The sequence below is a fragment of the Chiloscyllium plagiosum genome, unplaced genomic scaffold (assembly GCF_037043375.1).
Source record: "Chiloscyllium plagiosum isolate Xiang-an unplaced genomic scaffold, Cpla_swu_hap1 HiC_scaffold_42, whole genome shotgun sequence".
Lineage (NCBI taxonomy): Eukaryota > Metazoa > Chordata > Chondrichthyes > Orectolobiformes > Hemiscylliidae > Chiloscyllium > Chiloscyllium plagiosum.
The window spans coordinates 71,373,265-71,391,071 of record NW_028270180.1 but is presented as its reverse complement, the minus strand read 5'-3'; the positions used below and the strand labels follow the sequence as shown (position 1 = coordinate 71,391,071).

The 17,807-nt window shown below is 53.3% G+C and overlaps 1 long non-coding RNA gene across 2 annotated transcripts in view; it reads right to left on the bottom strand.

The window, feature by feature from the left end:
- The window catches only part of LOC148137907 (uncharacterized), a 40,876-nt gene extending 23,398 nt beyond the window's left edge, over nucleotides 1–17,478 (bottom strand). For both annotated transcript variants that reach the window (XR_015754164.1, XR_015754163.1), the window contains exons 1-2: nucleotides 17,357–17,478; nucleotides 16,304–16,407 (exon numbers count right to left, since the gene is read on the bottom strand). This is a non-coding gene — a long non-coding RNA (uncharacterized LOC148137907). The remainder of the gene's footprint in view (nucleotides 1–16,303; nucleotides 16,408–17,356) is intronic.
- Between the last annotated feature and the right edge of the window lie 329 nt (nucleotides 17,479–17,807).

Here is a 17,807-nt window from a genome sequence, read left to right as displayed (position 1 = left end):
GGAGGGACACACACAGCGAGGGAGGGACACACACTCACAGCGAGGGAGGGACACACACACACACAGCGAGGGAGGGACACACACACACACAGCGAGGGAGGGACACACACACACACAGCGAGGGAGGGACACACACACAGCGAGGGAGGGACACACACACAGCGAGGGAGGGACACACACACACACACAGCGAGGGAGGGACACACACACACACAGCGAAGGAGGAACACACACACACAGCGAGGGAGGGACACACACACACAGCGAGGGAGGGACACACACACACACAACGAGGGAGGGACACACACACACAGCGAGGGAGGGACACACACACACAGCGAGGGAGGGACACACACACACACACAGCGAGGGAGGGACACACACACACTCACAGCGAGGGAGGGACACACACACAGCGAGGGAGGGACACACACACACACAGCGAGGGAGGGACACACACACACAGCGAGGGAGGGACACACACACAGCGAGGGAGGGACACACACACACACACAGCGAGGGAGGGACACACACACACACAGCGAGGGAGGGACACACACACACACAGCGAGGGAGGGACACACACACACTCACAGCGAGGGAGGGACACACACACACACAGCGAGGGAGGGACACACACACACAGCGAGGGAGGGACACACACACAGCGAGGGAGGGACACACACACACACAGCGAGGGAGGGACACACACACACACACAGCGAGGAAGGGACACACACAGCGAGGGAGGGACACACACACACACAGCGAGGGAGGGACACACACACACACAGCGAGGGAGGGACACACACACACACACAGCGAGGGAGGGACACACACACTCACAGCGAGGGAGGGACACACACACTCACAGCGTGGGAGGGACACGCACACACAGTGAGGCAGGGACACGCACACACACACAGTGAGGGAGGGACACGCACACACACAGCGAGGGAGGGACACGCACACACACACAGTGAGGGAGGGACACACACAGTGAGGGAGGGACACACACACACACAGTGAGGGAGCGACACGCACACACACAGCGAGGGAGGGACACGCACACACACACAGTGAGGGAGCGACACGCACACACACAGTGAGGGAGGGACACACACACACACAGTGAGGGAGCGACACGCAGAAACACAGCGAGGGAGGGACACACACACACAGCGAGGGAGGGACACGCACACACACAGTGAGGGAGGGACACGCACACACAGTGAGGGAGGGACACACACACACACACACACACACAGTGAGGGAGGGACACGCACACACACACAGTGAGGGAGGGACACGCACACACAGCGAGGGAGGGACACACACACACACACAGTGAGGGAGGGACACGCACACACAGTGAGGGAGGGACACACACACACACACACAGTGAGGGAGGGACACGCACACACACAGCGAGGGAGGGACACGCACACACACAGTGAGGGAGGGACACGCACACACACAGCGAGGGAGGGACACGCACACACACACAGTGAGGGAGGGACACGCACACACACAGCGAGGGAGGGACACACACACACACACACAGTGAGGGAGCGACACGCACATACACAGCGAGGGAGGGACACGCACACACACACAGTGAGGGAGCGACACGCACACACACAGCGAGGGAGGGACACACACACACACACAGTGAGGGAGCGACACGCACACACACAGCGAGGGAGGGACATACACACACACACAGCGAGGGAGGGACACGCATACACACAGCGAGGGAGGGACACACACACACACATAGCGAGGGAGGGACACACACACACACACAGCGAGGGAGGGACACGCACACACAGCAAGGGAGGGACACGCACGCACAGCGAGGGAGGGACACGCAAGCACAGCGAGGGAGGGACACGCACACACAGCGAGGGAGGGACACGCACACACAGAGCGAGGGAGGGACGAACACTCACACACAGTGAGGGAGGGACACGCACATATAGTGGGAGAGCGACATGCGCATGAGGAAGCACACAAACACAGATATATACAGCGAGAGGGGGACATGCGCACACAGCCAGGGAGGTACACATGCACACAGAGAGGGAGGGCCACGCACACACACCAAGAAGGACACACACACACACACACACACACACACACACAGAGCAAGGGGGGGAAACTCACACATACACAGTGAGGGAGGGACACGCACATACACAGCAAGGGAAGGATACGCGCGCACACATACACAGTGAGGGGCGGCACGCACACTCACACCGAGGGAGGAAGACACACACAGACACACAGAGCAAGATAGGGACACTCTCAAACACAGCGAGGGGGAGACACATGCACACATAGCAAGGGAGGGCCAAGCACACACACGCACAGCAAGAGGGACACACGCACACAGCGATGGATGGACACGCACATGCACACAGTGAGGGGGATACACGCAGACACACAGCGAGGGAGGGCCACGCGCACACACGCACAGCAAGATGGACACACACATACACATAGAGCAAGGGAGGGATACGCGCACACACAGCCAGAGCGGGACATGCACACACAGCGAGGGAGGGTCACATGCAAACACACACACACACACAAACACAAACACAGAGCAAGAGGGGTATACGCACACACAGCGAGGTGGAGACACATGCACACTCAGCAAGGGAGGGCCACGCACAGCAAGAGGGACACACGCACACAGTGATGGATGGACACGCACATACACACAGTGAGGGGGATACACGCAGACACACAGCGAGGGAGGGATACACACACACACTGCGAGAGACGGGGACACACACACGCAAAGCGAAGGAGAGACACACACACACACACATACGAGGGAGGGACAAACACACACACTTACGGTGAGGGGAATACACGCACATACACTGCAAGGGAGGGACACGCACATACACTGCAAGGGAGGGACACGCACATACACTGCAAGGGAGGGACACGCACATACACTGCAAGGGAGGGACACGCACACACCGCGAAGGAGGGACAAGCACACACCGCGAAGGAGGGACAAGCACACACATGTCGAGGGGGAGGGCATGTGCACAGAAATTGAGAGGAGGCACACACACACAGCGAGAGAGGACATACACAGACACGGCAAGAGTGAGAACGCACACAGCAAGCTGGTCACATACTCACACACACAAGGGATGGACTCACACACAAAGCGAGGGAGTGATGCGCATACATACATACACACAGAAACACAGAGCAAGGGAGAGACATGCACACACGCACACAAGGGACGGACACACACACGCAAAGCGAGGGAGGGACACGCACAGATACACATACACCCACATAAACACAGAGCAAGGGACGGACGCGTGCACACACAGCGAGGAAGGGACACAAACACACAGCGAGGGAGCGACATACAAACACACACAGTGAGGGGGTTACCCGCAGACACACAAAAACACACACACACAGAGTGAGGGAGGGACACTCACACACATACAGCGAAAGAAGGGACACACACATGTCGAGGGGGTGGGCATGTACACAGAAATTGAGAGGGGGCACGCAGACACGGCAAGGGTGGGACACGCGCACACAGCAAGGGGGGACACGCACTCACACACACAAGGGACGGACACACAAAGCGAGAGGGGTACATACACACACAGAAACACAGAGCAAGGGAGGGACATGCACGCGCGCGCGCACACACGCACACACACACACACACACACACGACGGAAACACACACCCAAAGCGAGGAAGAGACACGCACAGATACACACACGCACAAACACAGAGCAAGGGAGGGACACGTGCACACACAGCGACTGTGGGATACACACAGCGAGGGAGCGACATGCAAACACACAGAGTGAGGGGATTACCCGCAGACACACAGCGAGTGAGAGACACACACAGCAAGGGAGGGACACGCGTGTGCACACACACACACAAACACTCAGAGGGAGGGACACGCAAACACAGCGAGGGAAGGACATGCACACACAGCAAGGGAAGAGGGACACATGCACACACACACACACACACACACACACACACACACACGGAAGGAGGGACAAGCACACACACGGCGAGGGGGAGGGCATGTATACAGGAATTGAGAGGGGACACGCACACACAGCGAGAGGGGACATGCACTCACACAGTGAGGGAGGGACACGCACACACAACGAGGGGGGACATGCAATCACACAGTGAGGGGGATATAAACAAAGTGCAATGGAGGGACACACACACACACACATACACAAGGGATGCACACACACACACACAAAGAGCGAGGGAGTGACACGCGCACACACAGCCAGACGGATACACACACATACAAAGCGAGGGTGGGACATGCGCATGCGCAAGCACACAGACAGAAACACACACAGCGAGAGAGAGAGAGACACACACAGCGAGAGAGGGACATGCGCACACACAGCCAGGGAGGGACACACACACGCACACAGCGAGGGAGGGACGAACACTCACACACAGATACAGTGAGGGGGGGCACGTACACACACACAGCGAGGAGGACCCACACACTCACAGCGTGGGAGGGAGACACACTTTTACACACACACACACACACACACACACACACACACACGGAGGAACACGCACGTAAACACACATACAGAGCGAGGGAGGGATACGCACACACACAGCGAGAGAGAAATATACATACAACGCGATGGAGTGACACACACTCAAACAGCGAGTGAGGGACACGCAGTGAAGGGGGGACACACAAACAGATACAATGAGGATGTGATACGTACACACACACAGCGAGGAAGGGACACACACACATACACGCACAGCGAGCGAGGGACTTGCTGAGACATGCAGCGAGGGAGGGATGCGCGCACACACAGCGAGGGAGGGACAAGCACACACAGCGAGGGAGGGACAAGCACACACAGCGAGGGAGGGACAAGCACACACATACACGCACAGCGAGAGATGGACTTGCTGAGACATGCAGCGAGGGAGGGATGCGCGCACACACAGCGAGGGAGGGACAAGCGCACACAGCGAGGGAGTGACACACACATACACAGCGAGGGAGGGACACACACACACACTCACAGCGAGGGAGGGAGACGCACACACAGAGCGAGAGAGAGACACATACACACGTGAGGGAGTGACACACGCAACCAGCGAGTGAGGGACACGCAGCGAAGGGGGACACACACAAACACATACTGTGAGGGTGTGACACATACACAAACACAATGAGGAAGGGACATACACACAGCGAGACACACACACACACACAGCGAGCGAGGGGCACTCACAGCAAGGGAGGGACTTGCTGAGACATGCAGAGAGCGAGGAACACACACACGCAGAGTGAGGGAGGGACAAGCGCACACACGGCGAGGGATGGACACGCCACACAGCGAGGGAGGGAACACATGCGCGCACACACACACACACACACACACACAAACAGAGCGAGGGAGGGAACGACATGCACACACACACAGCGAGGGAGGGACATGCACACACACAAGGGAGGGTTATACACAAATGCACACAGCGAGGGAGGGGCAGTCACATGCACTGCAATAGTGACACACATACTCACAGCAAGAGGGGACATGCACACACAGCAAGGGAGGGACACGCGCATGCGTAAGCACACAAACATAGGCACACAGCGAGAGAGGGACACACAAATACATGGCAAGGGAGGGACACGCACACACACAGAGACCGAGGGAGAGACACACACACATACACATAGCGAGGGGGCGACACATGCACACACAGCGAGGGAGGGCCACGTGCACACACGCACAGCAAGACGAACACACACACACACACACACAGCGAGAGAGGGCCACACACACACAGGGCAAGGGGGGAAACTCACACATACAGATAGCGAGGGTGGGACCACACAAACACACACACACACACAAAGCGAAGGAGGGAGACACACACGCACACACACAGAGCGAGGGAGGGACACACACGCACACACACACAGACAGCGAGGGAGCCACACGTGCATGTGGAAGCATACAAACACAGACACACACTGCAAGAGGGGGACATGCACACACACAGCGAGGGAGGGACACGCACACACACAGCGAGGGAGGGACACACACACACACAGCGAGGGAGGGACACACACACACACAGCGAGGGAGGGACACGCACACACACAGCGAGGGAGGGACACACACTCACACAGCGCGGGAGGGACACGCACACACACACAGCGAGGGAGGGACACACACACACACAGCGAGGGAGGGACACACACACAGCGAGGGAGGGACACACACACACACAGCGAGGGAGGGACACACACACACACAGCGAGGGAGGGACACACACAGCGAGGGAGGGACACACACACACACAGCGAGGGAGGGACACACACACACACACAGCGAGGGAGGGACACACACACAGACAGCGAGGGAGGGACACACACACACACAGCGAGGGAGGAACACACACACACTCACAGCGAGGGAGGGACACACACACTCACAGCGAGGGAGGGACACGCACACACAGTGAGGGAGGGACACGCACACACACACAGTGAGGGAGGGACACGCACACACACAGCGAGGGAGGGACACGCACACACACACAGTGAGGGAGGGACACACACAGTGAGGGAGGGACACACACACACACAGTGAGGGAGCGACACGCACACACACAGCGAGGGAGGGACACGCACACACACACAGTGAGGCAGCGACACGCACACACACAGTGAGGGAGGGACACACACACACACAGTGAGGGAGCGACACGCAGACACACAGCGAGGGAGGGACACACACACACAGCGAGGGAGGGACACGCACACACACAGTGAGGGAGGGACACGCACACACAGTGAGGGAGGGACACACACACACACACACACACACACACACACAGTGAGGGAGGGACACGCACACACACACAGTGATGGAGGGACACGCACACACACAGCGAGGGAGGGACACACACACACACACAGTGAGGGAGGGACACGCACACACAGTGAGGGAGGGACACACACACACACACACAGTGAGGGAGGGACACGCACACACACAGCGAGGGAGGGACACGCACACACACAGTGAGGGAGGGACACGCACACACACAGCGAGGGAGGGACACGCACACACACACAATGAGGGAGGGACACTCATACACACAGCGAGGGAGGGACACGCACACACACAGTGAGGGAGGGACACGCACACACATCGAGAGGGGACATGCACTCACACAGTGAGGGAGGGACACGCACACACAACGAGGGGGGACATGCAATCACACAGTGAGGGGGATATAAACAAAGTGCAATGGAGGGACACACACACACACACACACACAAACAGAGCGAGGGAGGGAACGACATGCACACACACACAGCGAGGGAGGGACATGCACACACACAAGGGAGGGTTATACACAAATGCACACAGCGAGGGAGGGGCAGTCACATGCACTGCAATAGTGACACACATACTCACAGCAAGAGGGGACATGCACACACAGCGAGGGAGGGACACGCGCATGCGTAAGCACACAAACACAGGCACACAGCGAGAGAGGGACACACAAATACACGGCAAGGGAGGGACACGCACACACACAGAGACCGAGGGAGAGACACACACACATACACATAGCGAGGGGGCGACACATGCACACACAGCGAGGGAGGGCCACGTGCACACACGCACAGCAAGACGAACACACACACACACACACACAGCGAGAGAGGGCCACACACACACAGGGCAAGGGGGGAAACTCACACATACAGATAGCGAGGGTGGGACCACACAAACACACACACACACACAAAGCGAAGGAGGGAGACACACACGCACACACACAGAGCGAGGGAGGGACACACACGCACACACACACAGACAGCGAGGGAGCCACACGTGCATGTGGAAGCACACAAACACAGACACACACTGCAAGAGGGGGACATGCACACACACAGCGAGGGAGGGACACGCACACACACAGCGAGGGAGGGACACACACACACACAGCGAGGGAGGGACACACACACACACAGCGAGGGAGGGACACGCACACACACAGCGAGGGAGGGACACACACTCACACAGCGCGGGAGGGACACGCACACACACACAGCGAGGGAGGGACACACACACACACAGCGAGGGAGGGACACACACACAGCGAGGGAGGGACACACACACACACAGCGAGGGAGGGACACACACACACACACAGCGAGGGAGGGACACACACAGCGAGGGAGGGACACACACACACACAGCGAGGGAGGGACACACACACACACAGCGAGGGAGGGACACACACACACACAGCGAGGGAGGGACACGCACACACACACAGTGAGGGAGAGACACACACAGTGAGGGAGGGACACACACACACACAGTGAGGGAGCGACACGCACACACACAGCGAGGGAGGGACACGCACACACACACAGTGAGGGAGCGACACGCACACACACAGTGAGGGAGGGACACACACACACACAGTGAGGGAGCGACACGCAGACACACAGCGAGGGAGGGACACACACACAGCGAGTGAGGTACACGCACACACACAGTGAGGGAGGGACACGCACACACAGCGAGGGAGGGACATGCACACACACAAGGGAGGGTTATACACAAATGCACACAGCGAGGGAGGGGCAGTCACATGCACTGCAATAGTGACACACATACTCACAGCAAGAGGGGACATGCACACACAGCGAGGGAGGGACACGCGCATGCGTAAGCACACAAACACAGGCACACAGCGAGAGAGGGACACACAAATACACGGCAAGGGAGGGACACGCACACACACAGAGACCGAGGGAGAGACACACACACATACACATAGCGAGGGGGCGACACATGCACACACAGCGAGGGAGGGCCACGTGCACACACGCACAGCAAGACGAACACACACACACACACACACAGCGAGAGAGGGCCACACACACACAGGGCAAGGGGGGAAACTCACACATACAGATAGCGAGGGTGGGACCACACAAACACACACACACACACAAAGCGAAGGAGGGAGACACACACGCACACACACAGAGCGAGGGAGGGACACACACGCACACACACACAGACAGCGAGGGAGCCACACGTGCATGTGGAAGCACACAAACACAGACACACACTGCAAGAGGGGGACATGCACACACACAGCGAGGGAGGGACACACACACACACAGCGAGGGAGGGACACACACACACACAGCGAGGGAGGGACACACACACACACAGCGAGGGAGGGACACGCACACACACAGCGAGGGAGGGACACACACTCACACAGCGCGGGAGGGACACGCACACACACAGCGAGGGAGGGACACGCACACTCACAGCGCGGGAGGGACACGCACACACACACAGCGAGGGAGGGACACACACACACACAGCGAGGGAGGGACACGCACACATACAGCGAGGGAGGGACACGCACACACACAGCGAGGGAGGGACACGCACATATTGTGGGGGAGCGACATGCGCATGAGGAAGCACACAAACACAGATATATACAGCGAGAGGGGGACACGCACACACACAGCGAGGGAGGGCCACGCACACACACGCACACCTAGAGGGACACACATACACAGAGCAAGGGGGGGGAACTCACACATACACAGTGAGGGAGGGACACGCGCACACACATACACAATGAGGGGGGACACGCACACTCACACCGAGGGAGGGACACACACACACACAGCGAGGGAGGGACACACACACACACAGCGAGGGAGGGACACACACACACAGGATGAGGGACACACACAGCAAGAGCGACACGCACACAGTGAGAGAGGGACATGCACACACACATCCTCACACAGCGCGGGGGGGACACACAGTGAGTGAGTGATAGGCATACACACACATACAGACCGAGGGGAGGACACCCTCACACACAGCAAGAGGGTCGCACACACACACACACAGAGCGAGGTTGAGACACGCACACACAGCGAGGATGGGACATGTGCTCAGAAAGCGAGAGGACACACACACACGAGGGGACACACACACAAAGTGAGGGAGGGAGACATGCAGACATACGCACACATAAACACACATACACACACACACACACACACACAAACACAGAACAATGGAGGGGCACGTGCACACACAGTGATGTGTCTCCTCGGACGTGTAATCGTCCAGCTCTCACTCCAGTCTGCTCCCTCACAGGGTCACCGTCTCTGTGACTCCCAGGTACAGCTAGGCCTCCATCCTCAGTGCTGATTTATATTCTCCCAGGTGTGAGTCAGCCTCAAGCTCCTGCTCCAAGTTGCTCCCTCACACGGTCACTCCCTCTGTGACTCGGTGCTGATTTCGAGCCTCCTGCTCTGCTTTTTATCCAACACCAAGTCCCAGTCGGCCTTGATCCTCGCTGCTGATTTATATTCTCCCGCTTTGTGCTGCACTCACTCAGGTTCTCTCCCCTTGTGACTCCCAGGTAATGGTCGGCATCAAACCTCAGCTGAGATTTACAACATCCCATTCCGCACTGCTCTCTTACAGGATCGCTGCTGTGCCTGGAAGACAATGGGAAAGAGGAGGCTTAGACAGAGAAGAGGGTGTTACCGTGATTGAGGGAGCTGTAGGGGATGAAACAGGTTATCTGGGGAGCTAGGCAGACCTGCAGTCACTAAAGAACGTAACTGGAAGATACAGCGAGAGTTGCAGACACTGAAGAAGGCAAAGGAAACAGAGAGATGGTGGCTTGTTGTTCATGACGGAGCTTTGTACAGTCTAAAGGGCTTCAACGTTTGTGAGAAGATTTGTGGCACGGGTGCTCATTTTTGTGGTTCTGTTCGCCGAGTTGGGAATTTGTGTTGCAGACGTTTCGTCCCCTGTCTAGGTGACATCCTCAGGGAGCCTCCTGTGAAGCGCTTCTGTGATCTTTCCTCCGGCATTTATCGTGGTTTGTACCTGCCGCTTCCGTTCCAGCTGTCCGTTGCAGTGGCCAGTATATTGGGTCCAGGTCGATGTGCTTATTGATTGAAACTGTGGATGAGTGCCATGCCTCTAGGAATTCCCTGGCTGTTCTCTGTTTGGCTTGTCCTATAATAGTAGTGTTGTCCTAGTCGAACTCATGTTGCTTGTCATCTGCGTGTGTGGCTACTAAGGATAGCTGGTCGTGTCGTTTCGTGGCTAGTTGGTGTTCATGGATGTGGATCGTTAGCTGTCTTCCTGTATGTCCTATGTAGTGTTTTGTGCAGTCCTTGAATGGGATTTTGTACACTACATTGGTTTTGCTCATGCTGGGTGTCAGGTCCTTCGTCCTGGTGAGTTGTTGTCTGAGAGTGGCTGTTGGTTTGTGTGCTGTTATGAGTCCTAGTGGTCACAGTAGTCTGGCTGTCAGTTCAGAAATGTTCTTGATGTATGGTAGTGTGGCTAGTCCTTTGGGTTGTGGCATGTCCTCGTTCCATTGTCTTTCCCTGAGGCATCTGTGGATGAAATTGCGTGGAGTTCGACCCCACCCCACAGCTCACCAATAGGATAAACAACACACTGTGAAATCTACAAAAAACGGAGAGATAACCAGGTTTGACCTACAGAGAATGAAACCTGAAAGCAACAGCACTCCCAGATTCTATGGACTACCTAAAGTGCACAAACCAGACATCCCACTCAGATCCATAGTATCACTACCAGGGACACCATCACACAAACTGGCTAAAGAACTACAGCAGAAACTGAAACACCTAATCAGCGGATCCAGACACTCTGTACAATCAACACAGGAATTCTTGGACATCATCAGAAATATACACATAGACAAGAAAAAAACTATGATCTCATTCGATGTCACGGCACTGTTCACCTCTATCAACAAAATCCTAGCCAGAGAAACAATAGCCAACCTGCTGAACATACAGAACAGACAACAGGACGGTGAACCTATCAACAAAGACGGCATACTCAAACTACTGGACCTGTGCCTCACAACACACTTCACATTCAACAACCAAATATATGAACAAATCAACGGCACACCCATGGGCTCACCCATCTCTGGACTTATAGCAGAAGTGGTAATGCAAAGATTAGAACAAACAGTCTTACCGCAAATTCAACCCGCACTCTGGGTCAGATATGTGGATGACACCTTTGTAATCATTAAAAACACAGAAATAGAGAACACACACCGGATCATCAACGCCACACTCACAGGAATCCGATTCACTAGAGAGGAAGGAAAGGACACCCAACTCCCATTCCTAGACGTGACGGTACAGAGAACACCAAACGGAGAATTCACCACAAAGGTATACAGGAAAGCCACACACACAGAACGAGTCCTGAACTACAAAAGCAACCACCCCAACACACACAAAGGAAGTTGCATCAAGACACTGTTCAAAAGGGTCATGACACACTGCAGTACACCAGAACTGCAAAAAGAGGAAGAAAAACACCTATACAATGTATTCGCCAAAAACGGATAACCCCGCAATTTTTAAAGTAGATCTGGGGAGGCTATTTGCAGATAAAGGGAAGTCTGGCAAGTAGGAATATTTTAAAACCGAGATAAAAGGAGCGTTAAGCGCCAGCGTGTTCCTGTTAGTGTGCAGCTCAATGCTGACTGAATTAGGAAACACTGGCTGAGTTTCGAGGCTGTGGTCAAGAAAAAAGGGGTCACATGTCAGATATAACTGGCTGACTCAAGGGAATCCCTTCAGGAGCATCGGGGCTGTAGAAATACACTTAGGATGGAAATCAGGAATGTAAAAAGGAGACACGAGATGGCTTTGGCAGAGAAAGTTAAGGAGAATCCAAAGAGACTCTAAAAGTGTATTAAGAGCAAAAGAAGAGCTCGGGACAAACCCGGTATCCTTAATGATCAATGAAGCCAACGATGTGTGAAAGTACAAGATCCGAAACAAATATTTCACTTTGGAACTTACTGTGGATAAAGACTGGGGCGATCAGGGAACTAAACAGTGTTTGGCCTGACTACTATTGGAATACTGTGTGCAATTCTGGTCTCAATGTCATCGGGAGGATGTCGTGGAACATGAAAGGGTTCAGAAGAAATAACCAAAGATGTTGCCAGGGTTGGACGGTTTGCGCTTCAGGGAAAAGCCTGAATAGGCTGGGGCTGTTTTCACTTGAACATGGGAAGCTGAGGAGTTAACCGATAAAAGGTGTTTAAAATCATCATGGTCATCGACAGGGTCAATAGACAAGGTCATTTCCCCAGGCGAGGGAAACTTTTCAAAGGGATCTAAAGGACAACTGGCTCCCGCAGAGTGGATGGAATAAGCTGCCAGAGCAAATAGTGAAGGCTGATAGAAATACATTTAAAAGGCACGTGGATGGGTGTATGAATAGCAAGGGTTTAGAGGAATATTGGCAAAATTGTGGCAAATGTGACGAGAAACATCATGCAGGAGTTAGTCCGAAGGGCCTGTTTCTGTGTTGTACATCTCTATGACTCAATGTCTTGAAATGAGTCCACATTATAGAAAAGGAGGTGCTGGAGGGTTTAAAACACAAAGGTAGGTAAATCCCCAGGACCTGATCAAATGTACCTCAGGACATTGTGGGAAGCTGGTGAAGAAATTGTAGGGCCCCCAGCAGAGATATTTGTACCATAGAGAGCGATGTGTGATAGGCTGTTAGACTGGAGGGTGGCATTGTGGACAGTGAAGAAGGTTTTCTGAGATTACAAAGGAATGCTGATGAAATGTGTGAATGGCTGAAAAACTGTAGATGGAGTTCAATCTGAATAAATGCGAGGTAATGCATTTGGTACAACAAACACGGGCAGGACTTATACAATTAATGGCAAGACCTTCGGTAGTATTGTAGAACAGAGGGAACTCAGGGTTCAGCTACATAGTTCTTTGATGTTTGCAACATGGAGAGACAGGATAGTTTAAAAAAAAAGCGGGCTTGCCTCACTTGCTTTCATTGCTCAGTCCTTTGGATATAGGAGTTGGGAAGTCATATTGAGATTGTACAGGCCATTGGCGAGTCCTCTTCTGGAATACTGTGTCCAGTTCTGGTCGCCCAGTTATAGGAAGGATATTATTGAGCTCGAAAGGGTTGGGAGGAGATTTACTGGGATGTGGCTGGGTACGAAAGGCTTCAGTATAAAGAAAGGCTGAATAGGTTGGTATTTTTCACTGAAACCTGAATGTTGACAGATGACCTCACAGAAGTTTATAAAATCATGAGGGGGATAGATAGACTTAATGGGAGTTGTCTTTTCCCATGGACAGGGGAGTTTCAAGACAAGGCACTATGTTTTTAAGTTAGAGGAGAGACATTAAAAAAAACATGAGAGGCACATTGTTACACAGAGGGTGGGTTGTGTGTGGAATGAACTTCCCATGGAAGGGGTGAATGTGGGGACAATTACAATGTTTAAAAGACATTTGGATTAGTACAGGAATAGGAAAGGTTTGAAGGGATATGATCCAGGAACAAGCAGGTGGGATGAGATCCGTTTTAGAGTGCGGTTAGCGTTAACCGAACAGTGCGGTATGACTCTCTGACTATGATTATAATGTTGTGTCATCAGTTAACAAAGGCTGCAAGAGAAAGCCAGGGAACTACAGACTGATGAGCGAGACATCAGGGTGGGTCAGTTGTTGGAGGGCATTCTGAGAGGTAGGCCTTACATGCATTTGGAAAGATAAGGCCTGATTACAGACAGCCAGCATGGCTTTGTGCGTGGGATAACATGTCCCACAAAATTGACTGGAGTTTGTTCAAGAGGTGACCAAAAAGATAGACAAATGCAGAGCAACAGACGTTGCTTCTGGCCTCCGCAAACCCTTGTTCAGGGTGTAGCATGAGACATTGGTTAGTAAGGGTAGATCGTAAAGGTAGATCACAAGGGATCAGGGAAAGCTAGCCAACTAGATACAAAATGGAATGACAGTGGGAGACAGAGGGTGGTGGGAGAGGGTTGTTGTTCAGATTGGAGGCCTCTGACCAGCAGTGTGCTGCAAGGATTGGTGCTGGGACCACTGTTGTGCACCATTTACATTAACAATTTGAGTGAAAATATAGGAGTCCCTGTTAGTATGTTTATGGATACCAAGATTAGTGGAAGAGTGGGCAGGGAATATAGTTATTGAAGAAGATGTTAATCAAATGGGCCAGGGGGCCAATGAATGAAAGATGGAGTTTCATTTCAGTGTTGGATTTAGTTCAGACAAACCAGGGAGGACTAACACGGGTAATGGTTGGGCCCTGGACAGTGTTGTAGAAAAGAGAGAGACCAAGGGGTGCAGTTACATTATTCCTTGGACTGGCATCACAGGGTGACAGGGTGTTGAAAGCGGCAATTGGCACACTTGTCTTCATTGGTCAGAGCATTCAGTACATGAGTTGGAGATATTGGTAACACTGTCGTTAATATTTATCTTGGGCAGAGGAGGCCACGCGGTGACCTGATAAAAGTTGATGCAACTATGTAGTGTCTAAGTAAGGTGAATTGCCAAAGGTAGGTGAGTCCAAAGCTAGAGGCATAAACGTAAGGTGAGAGAGCAAGGATTTAAAGAGGGAGCTAAGGGGCAACATTATCCACAGAGGATGGTGCATAGAGGGAATGGACTGCTAGAGGAAATGGAAAAAACAAGTACAATTACAACATGGAAAAGACACTTGGGCAGGTACATGGAGAGGAGAAGGTTTGAAGGGATATGAGCCAAACATAGGCAAACGCGACTCATTCCATTTAGGAAACCTCAGCCGAAGAGTCATGCCGCACAGAAACAGACCCTATGTCTCCAGTTGTTGGAGGAGGAGATTATCGAGACAAGGCATGCTGTAGAGACTGAAGCAAGGTACAGCGATAAGGATGGTCACTGGAGGTTTCAAATACGTGAAATAATTGGTGAGAGCGGAGGAGATGACAGAGATAGGAACTGTGAAAGGAATGAGAATGATTGAAGACACTGGTCCTCAATACAAGCCATAGATACAGTGTTGGAGAGGGAATAGGGAACAGAAAGACCCCAGGCAGCATTACCACCCTCTCGTGGGAGGCCTGCTTTCCCCTCAGTTGTTCTGATGCTCCCTAAGAAAGCACATGCATGGACTGATAACTGACAACTCCCGACGCTGTCTCATTACAACAAAACTTGCAGCAGGCGTGGTGATTGAGCCTGGGGTGTGTCTGTACTGTGCTCCCCCTCCAGCACTTTCTTATGTCATGTCTTGTTAGCTGATGTTTGGATCACCCTTGTTACTTTCTGCTTTGTGCACTGGAATGATCTTACCTGGCAGCAGGATTTATTGAAGACTCCCGACCTCCCTGACTTTGACTAATCATCGTCCCAACCAGCAGATGGCAAGTCTATTGAGTCAGGAACTCCATGAGTACCTGTAGAAGACACAGAAATAGGCAGAATGGGAAATTAGACTAATGCTTTGAGGGTTACACAAATAGAATGGCACTGAGCCCACAGAGATCTGGAAAATCCCAGTCTACATTCCTGACCTGTGCTGCCTCATCTCTCTGGAGTGGAGAATTCTGTTGGCTCAGGATCTGGAGTAGCTTCAAAGGTGAGAGACGCTGACAGAGGCAGCAATTAGACCCACACAGTCAGGGATACCACATGGAGAGGCACTGAGTCACATCACCAAAGTGCCAGGTCAAACAATTGTGCAGGAAGAAAGGGTTTTGATTCATGTTGCTCTGGGATACACAACTGTGAGCAGGCGAAGTGATAGCCTAGTGGCATTATTGTGTGACAATTTATCCAGAAACTCAGCAAGTGCTCTCTGGACACAGGTTCAAATCCCACCATTGCAAATGATGGAATGTGAAGTAAATGCTTCAAAAACGATGTAATTAAAAACGTGTAAGTGAGTATTAAACAATTGTTGATGTTAAGAAAAATCCTTCGGGTGCATTCCTGTCTTTAGTGAAGTAACCTAAGATGGGACAGGAATATTACAGAAACACAGCTGAGGGAGGGACAGGACAGGCAGCTCAATGTTCCAGGGACAGATGCTGCAGGAAGGACAGAGCTACTGGTTCTGACTGGGTGAACCATCCCAGCAGGACTGAGAGAGGATATTCCTGCGGGACCGCCCAGTGACGCTTTGTTCGTGGGATTAATCAGGAACAATGGGTCTTCCCTTTCCTCTGATTGTTCTACAGACCCCGAGAGCCCCGCCCTCCTGCACCTTGACCTTCTCAAGATGGCGGCCCTGAGCGCTTCCTCTTCCCTCAAACAAATGGCGGCCGTGATCCTGGGCCGCTTCCCTGATCAGAGACCGCCTCCTCCTTACCCGGGCCTGGAGGGTCTTTTTCGGTTTTTGTTTACCTCTATCCAGGACTTGTGAAATCTCTCCGCTCCTTTCTCCCAGCGAGGCTCACACACACCGGCCCCTAGCGCCGCTCTCTGAAGCCGATCGCAGCCGCTGCCGGAGAAAGCAGCTCCATGTCTCTCTCTCTCTCACACACATGATCAATGCGACACTGCGCATGCTCTACATAGAAACCAAACTGCGCGTGCGTCTGAGATTAGCGGTGAGTTTATAGAGAATATTCAAAACTGCACAGGATCATGGGTGAAATATTAGTCATTAACAATTGGTCTGTCGAGTTACAGTCATTGAGATGATTACTATGTAAATAAATTATTCGGTCCAATTTAACCATATTAGCCAGGTTATGTAAATTACCAATCATTCTGGGAGTTTGAAAATAAATTTCTTACTCGAGTTGTGTGAACCGACCTGTGAATTATTCACGCCGATCTGTGAATTATTCTC